Source organism: Choloepus didactylus, chromosome 9, assembly GCF_015220235.1.
Source record: "Choloepus didactylus isolate mChoDid1 chromosome 9, mChoDid1.pri, whole genome shotgun sequence".
Classification (NCBI taxonomy): domain Eukaryota; kingdom Metazoa; phylum Chordata; class Mammalia; order Pilosa; family Megalonychidae; genus Choloepus; species Choloepus didactylus.
The window spans coordinates 89,860,217-89,872,472 of NC_051315.1; the positions used below are offsets into that span (position 1 = coordinate 89,860,217).

The 12,256-nt window shown below is 38.0% G+C and overlaps 1 long non-coding RNA gene across 1 annotated transcript in view; it reads right to left on the reverse strand.

Moving 5' to 3' along the window:
• Positions 1–247: 247 nt before the first annotated feature.
• Positions 248–12,256, reverse strand: part of LOC119544869 — a 60,633-nt gene continuing 48,624 nt past the window's right edge. The window contains exon 3 of the long non-coding RNA XR_005218949.1: positions 248–357. This is a non-coding gene — a long non-coding RNA (uncharacterized LOC119544869). The remainder of the gene's footprint in view (positions 358–12,256) is intronic.

Sequence of the window (12,256 nt, forward strand, 5' to 3'; positions counted from 1 at the left end):
TAGGTCTGTATTTGTTATCTATGGCTGAGAAACAATTTACTCTAAGAATTGACAGCTTGAAACAACAAATATGTATTATCTCACAGTTTCTGTGGGTCAGGAATCTGGGTGCTGCTTAGCCAGGAGATTTTAGCTTAATTCTTTCATGAGATTGTAGTCCAACTGTTAACTGGTACTGGGGGCTTATCTGAGGCTCAAATGGGTGATAGGGGCAGAATCCCCTTTCAAGTTTACTTACCTGGTTGTGGGCAGGTTTCAGTTCTTTGGCACATGGGCCTCTCCACAAGGCTGTCTCATGATATGGCAGCTGGTTTCCCCCAGTATGGATACTCCAGGAGAGAGTGACAGAGACAGCACCTAAAATGGAAGCCACAGTCTATTTATAACTTCATCTCAGAACGGACACACTTTCAGTTCTGCCATATTCATATTCTATTCATTAAAAGTAAATCAGATGGCGGACTGGTGAGCTGTATGTTTTAGTTACTCCGCCAGGAAAGTAGGTAGAAAGCCAGGAACTGCGTGGACTGGACACCACAGAGCAATCTGACTTTGGGCATACTTCATACAACACTCATGAAAACGTGGAACTGCTGAGATCAGCGAAATCTGTAAGTCTTTGCGGCCAGGGGACCCGCGCCCCTCCCTGCCAGGCTCAGTCCCGTGGGAGGAGGGGCTGTCAGCTCCGGGAAGGAGAAGGGAGAACTGCAGTGGGCAGCCCTTATCGGAAACTCATTCTACTGATCCAAACTCCAACCATAGATAGACTGAGACCAGACACTAGAGAATCTGAGAGCAGCCAGCCCAGCAGAGAGGAGACAGGCATAGAAAAAAAACAACACGAAAAACTCCAAAATAAAAGCGGAGGATTTTTGGAGTTCTGGTGAACATAGAAAGGGGAAGGGCAGAGCTCAGGCCCTGAGGTGCATATGCAAATCCCGAAGAAAAGCTGATCTCTCTGCCCTGTGGACCTTTCCTTAATGGCCCTGGTTGCTTTGTCTCTTAGCATTTCAATAACCCATTAGATCTCTGAGGAGGGCCCTTTTTTTTTAAATCCTTTTTTCTTTTTCTAAAACAATTACTCTAAGAAGCCCAATACAGAAAGCTTCAAAGACTTGCAATTTGGGCAGGTCAAGTCAAGACCAGAACTAAGAGAGCTCTGAGACAAAAGGCAATAATCCAGTGGCTGAGAAAATTCACTAAACACCACAACTTCCCAAGAAAAGGGGGGTGTCTGCTCACAGCTATCATCCTGGTGGACAGGAAACACTCCTGCCCATCGCCAGCCCCATAGCCCAGAGCTGCCCCAGACAACCCAGTGTGACGGAAGTGCTTCAAATAACAGGCACACACCACAAAACTGGGTGTGGACATTAGCCTTCCCTGCAACCTCAGCTGATTGTCCCAGAGCTGGGAAGGTGGAGCAGTGTGAATTAACAAAGCCCCATTCAGCCATCATTTCAGCAGACTGGGAGCCTCCCTACACAGCCCAGCAGCCCAGAACTGCCCTGGGGGGACGGCACTCACCTGTGGCATAGCACAGTCATCCCTCAACAGTGGACCCGGGGTGCACAGCCTGGAAGAGGGGCCCACTTGCAAGTCTCAGGAGCCATACGCCAATACCAAGGACTTGTGGGTCAGTGGCAGAGACAAACTGTGGCAGGACTGAACTGAAGGATTAGACTATTGCAGCAGCTTTAAAACTCTAGGATCACCAGGGAGATTTGATTGTTAGGGCCACCCCCCTCCCTGACTGCCCAGAAACACGCCCCATATACAGGGCAGGCAACACCAACTACACACGCAAGTTTGGTACACCAATTAGACCCCACAAGACTCACTCCCCCACTCACCAAAAAGGCTAAGCAGGGGAGAACTGGCTTGTGGAGAACAGGTGGCTCGTGGATGCCACCTGCTGGTTAGTTAGAGAAAGTGTACTCCACGAAGCTGTAGATCTGATAAATTAGAGATAAGGACTTCAATTGGTCTACAAATCCTAAAAGAACCCTATCAAGTTCAGCAAATGCCACAAGGCCAAAAACAACAGAAAATTATAAAGCATATGAAGAAAACAGACGATATGGATAACCCAAGCCCAAGCACCCAAATCAAAAGACCAGAAGAGACACAGCACCTAGAGCAGCTACTCAAAGAACTAAAGATGAACAATGAGACCATAGTACGGGAGACAAAGGAAATCAAGAAGACCCTAGAAGAGCATAAAGAAGACATTGCAAGACTAAATAAAAAAATGGATGATCTTATGGAAATTAAAGAAACTGTTGACCAAATTAAAAAGATTATGGACACTCATAGTACAAGACTAGAGGAAGTTGAACAACGAATCAGTGACCTGGAAGATGACAGAATGGAAAATGAAAGCATAAAAGAAAGAATGGGGAAAAAAATTGAAAAAATGGAAATGGACCTCAGGGATATGATAGATAATATGAAATGTCCAAATATAAGACTCATTGGTGTCCCAGAAGGGGAAGAAAAGGGTAAAAGTCTAGGAAGAGTATTCAAAGAAATTGTTGGGGAAAACTTCCCAAATCTTCTAAACAACATAAATACACAAATCATAAATGCTCAGTGAACTCCAAATGGAATAAATCCAAATAAACCCACTCTGAGACATATTCTGATCACACTGTCAAACACAGAAGAGAAGGAGCAAGTTCTGAAAGCAGCAAGAGAAAAGCAATTCACCACATACCAAGGAAACAGCATAAGACTAAGTAGTGACTACTCAGCAGCCACCATGGAGGCGAGAAGGCAGTGGCATGATATATTTAAAATTCTGAGTGAGAAAAATTTCCAGCCAAGAATATTTTATCCAGCAAAGCTCTCCTTCAAATTTGAGGGAGAGCTTAAATTTTTCACAGGCAAACAAATGCTGAGAGAATTTGCTAACAAGAGACCTGCCCTACTGGAGATACTCAAGGGAGCCCTACAGACAGAGAAACAAAGAAAGGACAGAGAGAGTTGGAGAAAGGTTCAGTACTAAAGAGATTCGGTATGGGTACAATAAAGGATATTAATAGAGAGAGGGGAAAAATATGACAAACATAAACCAAAGGATAAGATGGCTGATTCAAGAAATGCCTTCACGGTTATAACGTTGAATGTAAATGGATTAAACTCACCAATTAAAAGATACAGATTCGCAGAATGGATCAAAAAAAATGAACCATCAATATGTTGCATACAAGAGACTCATCTTAGACACAGGGACACAAAGAAACTGAAAGTGAAAGGATGGAAAAAAATATTTCATGCAAGCTACAGCCAAAAGAAAGCAGGTGTAGCAATATTAATCTCAGATAAAATAGACTTCAAATGCAGGGATGTTTTGAGAGACAAAGAAGGCCACTACATACTTATAAAAGGGGCAATTCAGCAAGAAGAAATAACAATCATAAATGTCTATGCACCCAATCAAGGTGCCACAAAATACATGAGAGAAACACTGGCAAAACTAAAGGAAGCAATTGATGTTTCCACAATAATTGTGGGAGACTTCAGCACATCACTCTCTCCTATAGATAGATCAACCAGACAGAAGACCAATAAGGAAATTGAAAACCTAAACAATCTGATAAATGAATTAGATTTAACAGATATATACAGGACTTTACATCCCAAATCACCAGGATACACATACTTTTCTAGTGCTCATGGAACTTTCTCCAGAATAGATCATATGCTGGGACATAAAACAAGCCTCAATAAATTTAAAAAGATTGAAATTATTCAAAGCACATTCTCTGACCACAATGGAATACAATTAGAAGTCAATAACCATCAGAGGCTTAGAAAATTCACAAATACCTGGAGGTTAAACAACACACTCCTAAACAATCAGTGGGTTAAAGAAGAAATAGCAAGAGAAATTGCTAAATATATAGAGACGAATGAAAATGAGAACACAACATACCAAAACCTATGGGATGCAGCAAAAGCAGTGCTAAGGGGGAAATTTATAGCAGTAAATGCATATATTAAAAAGGAAGAAAGAGCCAAAATCAAAGAACTAATGGATCAACTGAAGAAGCTAGAAAACGAACAGCAAACCAATCCTAATCCAAGTAGAAGAAAAGAAATAACAAGGATTAAAGCAGAAATAAATGACATAGAGAACAAAAAAACAATAGAGAGGATAAATATCACCAAAAGTTGGTTCTTTGAGAAGATCAACAAGATTGACAAGCCCCTAGCTAGACTGACAAAATCAAAAAGAGAGAAGACCCATATAAACAAAATAATGAATGAAAAAGGTGACATAACTGCAGATCCTGAAGAAATTAAAAAAATTATAAGAGGATATTATGAACAACTGTATGGCAACAAACTGGATAATGTAGAAGAAATGGATAATTTCCTGGAAACATATGAACAACCTAGACTGACCAGAGAAGAAATAGAAGACCTCAACCAACCCATCACAAGCAAAGAGATCCAATCAGTCATCAAAAATCTTCCCACAAATAAATGCCCAGGGCCAGATGGCTTCACAGGGGAATTCTACCAAACTTTCCAGATAGAACTGACACCAATCTTACTCAAACGCTTTCAAAACATTGAAGAAAATGGAACACTACCTAACTCATTTTATGAAGCTAACATCAATCTAATACCAAAACCAGGCAAAGATGCTACAAAAAAGGAAAACTACCGGCCAATCTCCCTAATGAATATAGATGCAAAAATCCTCAACAAAATACTTGCAAATCGAATCCAAAGACACATTAAAAAAATCATACACCATGACCAAGTGGGGTTCATTCCAGGCATGCAAGGATGGTTCAACAGAAGAAAATCAATCAGTGCATTACAACACATTAACAAGTCAAAAGGGAAAAATCAATTGATCATCTCAATAGATGCTGAAAAAGCATTTGACAAAATCCAACATCCGTTTTTGATAAAAACACTTCAAAAGGTAGGAATTGAAGGAAACTTCCTCAACATGATAAAGAGCATATATGAAAAACCCACAGCCAGCATAGTACTCAATGGTGAGAGACTGAAAGCCTTCCCTCTAAGATCAGGAACAAGACAAGGATGCCCGCTGTCACCACTGTTATTCAACATTGTGCTGGAAGTGCTAGCCAGGGCAATCCGGCAAGACAAAGAAATAAAAGGCATCCAAATTGGAAAAGAAGAAGTAAAACTGTCATTGTTTGCAGATGATATGATCTTATATCTAGAAAACCCTGAGAAATCAATGATACAGCTACTAGAGCTAATAAACAAATTTAGCAAAGTAGCGGGATACAAGATCACTGCACATAAGTCAGTAATGTTTCTATATGCTAGAAATGAACAAACTGAAGAGACACTCAAGAAAAAGATACCATTTGCAATAGCAACTAAAAAAATCAAGTACCTAGGAATAAACTTAACCAAAGATGTAAAAGACCTATACAAAGAACTACATAACTCTACTAAAAGAAATAGAAGGGGACCTTAAAAGATGGAAAAATATTCCATGTTCATGGATAGGAAGGCTAAATGTCATTAAGATGTCAATTCTACCCAAACTCATCTACAGATTCAATGCAATCCCAATCAAAATTCCAACAACCTACTTTGCAGACTTGGAAAAGCTAGTTATCAAATTTATTTGGAAAGGGAAGATGCCTCAAATTGCTAAAGACACTCTAAAAAAGAAAAACGAAGTGGGAGGACTTACACTCCCTGACTTTGAAGCTTATTATAAAGCCACAGTTGCCAAAACAGCATGGTATTGGCACAAAGATAGACATACAGATCAATGGAATTGAATTGAGAATTCAGAGATAGACCCTCAGATCTATGGCCGACTGATCTTTGATAAGGCCCCCAAAGTCACTGAACTGGGTCATAATGGTCTTTTCAACAAATGGGGCTGGGAGAGTTGGATATCCATATCCAAAAGAATGAAAGAGGACCCCTACCTCACCCCCCTACACAAAAATTAACTCAAAATGGACCAAAGATCTCAATATAAAAGAAAGTACCATAAAACTCCTAGAAGATAATGTAGGAAAACATCTTCAAGACCTTGTATTAGGCGGCCACTTCCTAGACTTTACACCCAAAGCACAAGCAACAAAAGAGAAAATAGATAAATGGGAACTCCTCAAGCTTAGAAGTTTCTGCACCTGAAAGGAATTTCTCAAAAAGGTAAAGAGGCAGCCAACTCAATGGGAAAAAATTTTTGGAAACCATGTATCTGACAAAAGACTGATATCTTGCATATAGAAAGAAATCCTACAACTCAATGACAATAGTACAGACAGCCCAATTATAAAATGGGCAAAAGATATGAAAAGACAGTTTTCTGAAGAGGAAATATAAATGGCCAAGAAACACATGAAAAAATGTTCAGCTTCACTAGCTATTAGAAAGATCCAAATTAAGACCATAATGAGATACCATCTAACACCTATTAGAGTGGCTGCCATTAAACAAACAGGAAACTACAAATGCTGGAGGAGATGTGGAGAAATTGGAATTCTTATTCATTGTTGGTGGGACTGTATAATGGTTCAGCCACTCTGGAAGTCAGTCTGGCAGTTCCTTAGAAAACTAGATATAGAGTTACCATTCGATCCAGCGATTGCACTTCTCGGTATATACCCGGAAGATCGGAAAGCAGTGACACGAACAGATATCCGCACGCCAATGTTCATAGCAGCATTATTCACAATTGCCAAGAGATGGAAACAACCCAAATGTCCTTCAACAGATGAGTGGATAAATAAAATGTGGTATATACACATGATGGAATACTACGTGGCAGTAAGAAGGAACGATCTCGTGAAACATATGACAACATGGATGAACCTTGAAGACATAATGCTGAGCGAAATAAACCAGGCACAAAAAGAGAAATATTATATGCTACCACTAGTGTGAACTTTCAAAAATGTAAAACAAATGGTTTATAATGTAGAATGTAGGGGAACTAGCAGTAGAGAGCAATTAAGGAAGGGGGAACAATAATCCAAGAAGAACAGATAAGCTATTTAACATTCTGGGGATGCCCAGGAATGACTATGGTCTGTTAATTTCTGATGGATATAGTAGGAACAAGTTCACAGAAATGTTGCTATATTAGGTAACTTTCTTGGGGTAAAGTAGGAACATGTTGGAAGTTAAGCAGTTATCTTAGGTTAGTTGTCTTTTTCTTACGCCTTTGTTATGGTCTCTTTGAAATGTTCTTTCATTGTATGTTTGTTTTCTTTTTAACTTTTTTTTCATACAGTTGATTTAAAAAAGAAGGGAAAGTTAAAAAAAAACAAGAAAAACAAGGAAAAAAAAAGATGTAGTGCCCCCTTGAGGAGCCTGTGGAGAATGCAGGGGTATTCGCCTGCCCCACCTCCATGGTTGCTAACATGCCCACAGACATAGGGGACTGGTGGTTTGATGGGTTGAGCCCTCTACCATAGGTTTTACCCTTGGGAAGACGGTTGCTGCAAAGGAGAGGCTAGGCCTCCCTATGGTTGTGCCTAAGAGCCTCCTCCCAAATGCCTCTTTGTTGCTCAGATGTGGCCCTCTCTCTCTGGCTAAGCCAACTTGAAAGGTGAAATCACTGCCCTACCCCCTACGTGGGATCAGACACCCAGGGGAGTGAATCTCCCTGGCAACGTGGAATATGACTCCCGGGGAGGAATGTAGACCTGGCATCGTGGGACGGAGAACATCTTCTTGACCAAAAGGGGGATGTGAAAGGAAATGAAATAAGCTTCAGTGGCAGAGAGAATCCAAAAGGAGCCGAGAGGTCACTCTGGTGGGCACTCTTATGCACACTTTAGACAACTGTTTTTAGGTTCTAAAGAATTGGGATAGCTGGTGGTGGATACCTGAAACTATCAAACTACAACCCAGAACCCATGAATCTTGAAGACAGTTGTATAAAAATGTAGCTTATGAGGGGTGACAATGGGATTGGGAAAGCCATAAGGACCACACTCCACTTTGTCTAGTTTATGGATGGATGAGTAGAAAAATAGGGGAAGGAAACAAACAGACAAAGGTACCCAGTGTTCTTTTTTACTTCAATTGCTCTTTTTCACTTTAATTATTATTCTTGTTATTTTTGTGTGTGTGCTAATGAAGGTGTCAGGGATTGATTAAGGTGATGAATGTAAAACTATGTAATGGTACTGTAAACAACCGAAAGTACGATTTGTTTTGTATGACTGCGTGGTATGTGAATATATCTCAATAAAATGAAGATAAAAAAAAAAAAAAGTAAATCAGTTTGTCCAGACTGCCCTCAAGGCGACTCACACAGAGGTGGGAGGCAGGGATAATTTAGGGCCATCTTAGAGGTTGTCTACCACAGGGTCCCAAGATTTCTTCTGCCTTGCCAATTCCTCCTTTCCCCCATAATAGAATTTAAATTTAGTTCCTGTAATTCCTGACATTAAAGGCAGAAGCAACCATTTGTTCCCATTTTGGCATATTTGCAAATATACTAATTGTGGTGGTTTGAAGCTGTATGTACCTTAGAAAACCATGTTCTTAAATCTATTCCATTTCTGTGGGTGTAAACCTATTGTAAGTAGGACCTTTGGATGAGGCTACTTCATTTAAGGTGTGACCCACATCATTCAGAATGGACTTAATCCTATTACTGGAGTCTTTATAAGCAGAATGATTACAGAGAGAGGGAGAGAAAGCCACTGAAGCAAGAAGCCGAAAGCAATGAAACCCAGGAGAAAAAGGAGAGAGTAGCAGATACCATAATGTGCCTTGTCAGGTGGCAGAGGAGGAGTCCAAGATTGGCAGCAGCCGGTCTGTGGGAAGAACGCATCACCTCGATGATGACTTGATTTGGACATTTTCTAAGTATCAAAACTGTAAGCTAATAAATTCCCATTGTTCAAGCCAAATCATTTCATGGTATCTGCTTTAAGCAGCTTAGGAAACCAAACAGTGATTTTCATGGGGAATGCCTTTTTCTTCCTCCTCTCCCCCTGCTTTATCTCATCTAATTGAAATTCTACTTATTCATGAAGTTGATCCATCTAACATATTTCTGATGTGTATCCCTGGTATCTAGCATACTGTCTTATCCCCAACTGATAACAAATATTGGTGGAATGAACAAAATATGCCCTCTCCTTCCCAGAGCCATTACCAATGACCTCTTCTAGTCATGAGCTCCCTTTCCCATCTGTCTTCCATTCTGAGGGGTGCTATGTTTAAACACACAGTCTCTGGAGCTGGAGTTCCTACATTCATATCCTTACTGCTACTTACTGTCCTTGGGGAAGCTACTGAAGCTCTCTGTGCCTCCTAAGTTTCTTCACCTGTCAAATCGTAGTAGAGTTGTTCTGCGAGTTAAATTGTGATAACCCATATGAGTCTTAGAAGATTGTTTTCACATGTCGTTATTATTCTTTTCTTATTACACTTCTCATATGAGGTCTTGCATTATTGTTGTTTATATTCTTCTCTTATTCCAACCAGTAGAATATGTCAGAAAAATTACAGTGGAATCACTTGTCAATCTCTTTCTTCTATACTGCGATTTTCTTCAAACTGAGACCATGTCTGATTTGTCTTTGTCTCCCAAGGGAAGGGTTGATATATAATTGCTTCTTAACATGTGTGTGTTGTACTTCAGACTAGGAAAGATGAGGAATTATCTTTTTTTTTTTTTTTTGGAAACCCTTAAGACTCTAATAGTATAGTGCCTTGTATAAAGATACTCAACAATTTTTAAAAATTGATTTGCATTAAGTAGGTAACTTGCCCCTTTATTTCTGCCTACCCTTAACTTTTTTCCTACAGTAGTAGTGGTTTAACACAGTGAATCCAAACCTTCTGCTATATACTATTTTAAGCTGTCATGGATACTTTTTAGACCAAGGTGGGGTATGCTTAAGTAAATGAAACATACTCATCGTGTGTATATTTGGTTTCACTTTCTTATTTGCCTTAGAGATTTACCTATTACTCTCAAATCTCAGAGACATGTCATTAGGGTTATTTTTTACTTTTTTATTAACCAAAATATATAGTTATTGTTATTTTTTTTAGGACAGGTGATAGTGGTTGAATATTAGTGAACACAATAATAAAGTTTGTGTGCTCCAAATGGATATAAACTTGGGTGAGAACGTATGGTACATTAATATTTTCCAAAACAGTTTTCCCTGGATCTATTCTTTTTAATATAAAAATTATGACAAACCTATACACAGAGAATGAGTCTCCAGAGGCTGTTGGGCTTGACTATGTACATAATGAGATAAAAATGTAGGGAATTCAAAGATACAGAAAGAAAAACATTAAGCATCCAACTATTCATTTTCAGCATTTTAAAGTAAAAAGAGAAAATGTCAGCTTAATAAAAAGTAAGCTCTTCATTTTATTATAAGTATACAAGCTAAAGAGCCTGTTTATATGCTGCTTTTAGAAATTGTTTAGAGGTTGAATTCATTATAACATCTCATAGTTCCGTCTGTGTTGCTTCGGAAGGGAGTTCCAATGAAAATTCAAACCAGAGATGTGCCTAGGTGTTCAAAAAAATGTGGGACCAAATTTTAAAATAACTTATTTTACTAAAAAGGAAAGTATGAATTTCTCATTTGGAGTCTGTTTCTACCAGCTGTCTTTTTAAGTATTTACAATTATAGCATAAAGAACGCAAGAAATGAATAAAGTAGCATGATTCACTTTCTATAAGTTATTTTGAAGATTCTAGACTTCCATTTGAGGTATGTATTAGAAATACCTTTTACTTTTTATCATTGTGAACATGGGCAGCCTAACACCTAAAGTTTTTTAAATGCTGGTGAAATTTGAAGGTAGAAAACGTTGGTACAATGATGCCTACTTTTTTAGCAATAGGAAAACCACATTCTTAACTATTCTAATTTATACAAAGAATGCTCTAAAGTTCTCCCATCAGTCATTCAAAGACTATTTTGGGTTCAGTATAGTGAATATCATCCAAGAAGGTTCAAATATCCTTGAATCTATTGACATGACTTTGAATCCCAAAGCAGCTGAAAAAAAAGGGATGATTAAAGCATTTAAAAGAAATGTAGGTGTAGAAGATTAATGCTAAATAAAACTTAAAATAAAATAATTACCAATAGAGATGGTAAAAGAAAGAAAAGAAAAACAACATTTAAACATAGCACCTGAAGTATGGTCTTAAGGTATACCAATTGAGAAAAGTGTGTTTACAATCTTTTGCTTATCAATAATAATAATAATAAAAATACTCCTTCATTCTGCTTCTCTGAGGTAACTTCTGCTTTTCTTATCAAAACTTACTCATGCTATGTTCTATTTCCTCAGGGTTAGGGAAAAAAAATATGGAGATGGATAAATTTATTCCACTTTAGAGATGTTGAAATATGTCCTTTAAAAAAGATGTTTTAGAAATGATGTTGATACTGGACATTTCTAACTCTGTGGCTGTCAACACTGAGGAAGCCTTTCTTCACCTTTCAGGTAATTGAGTCTGAGCTACTGAAGACTTCCCTGTTCCACAGAATTATTGAGAGAGAGGTCAAAAGTGAGAAAATATTGGTTTTTAGAAAAATGAAATATTTTGCATTTTTAAGAATTCTACAGAAGTTTCTGTTGTTTTAATGAACTAGGACATTAGAGACATGATTAAAACACTGCTCCTTTTTAACAGTTGTCACTGACTTTATAAAATTTAGTAGTATCACTATTAAATCACCCAATTTTATTTCTTGGACTATTCTAGGTAGAATAATAGGTTAAAATATAATCAAAATAGCATTTAAATATATAATTTGTACTTTAACTTGCTTCATTCTATATTGTTTTTAGCTAGAGTTAAATTTCTGAATATAATAAACCAACATTTGGATTGTACTAAATATGTACAATGAGAAAGGATGATATTTTTTGAAGAGAAACTGCTTTCATTCAAGCTTGCAGGCTGGTATTAGAAATGTTAAGAAACATAAAAGATATTGTGAGTTGCAAATTAACAGCCTAATTAGTAGGATCTTTCCTACCAACTGACGTTAAATTTTAAGCACTTTTTTTTTGTTGTTGTTATTTTGTTTTTTTTTTTTTTTTGGCTTATATGTAGCTTTTGGTTAAAATCTGGAACCAAGATGGTATAGAAAAATCAGATCTTCTAAGCCTGTGTTTCAGTTAATGTTGCAGAAATGGCAAACTTTTCTTTAAAGTTTTTTTGGGTTTATAAAATTTCACGAGTCTATGTAAGTATCAGATATAGATCAAGTGATCTGAGAAGGAATAACTT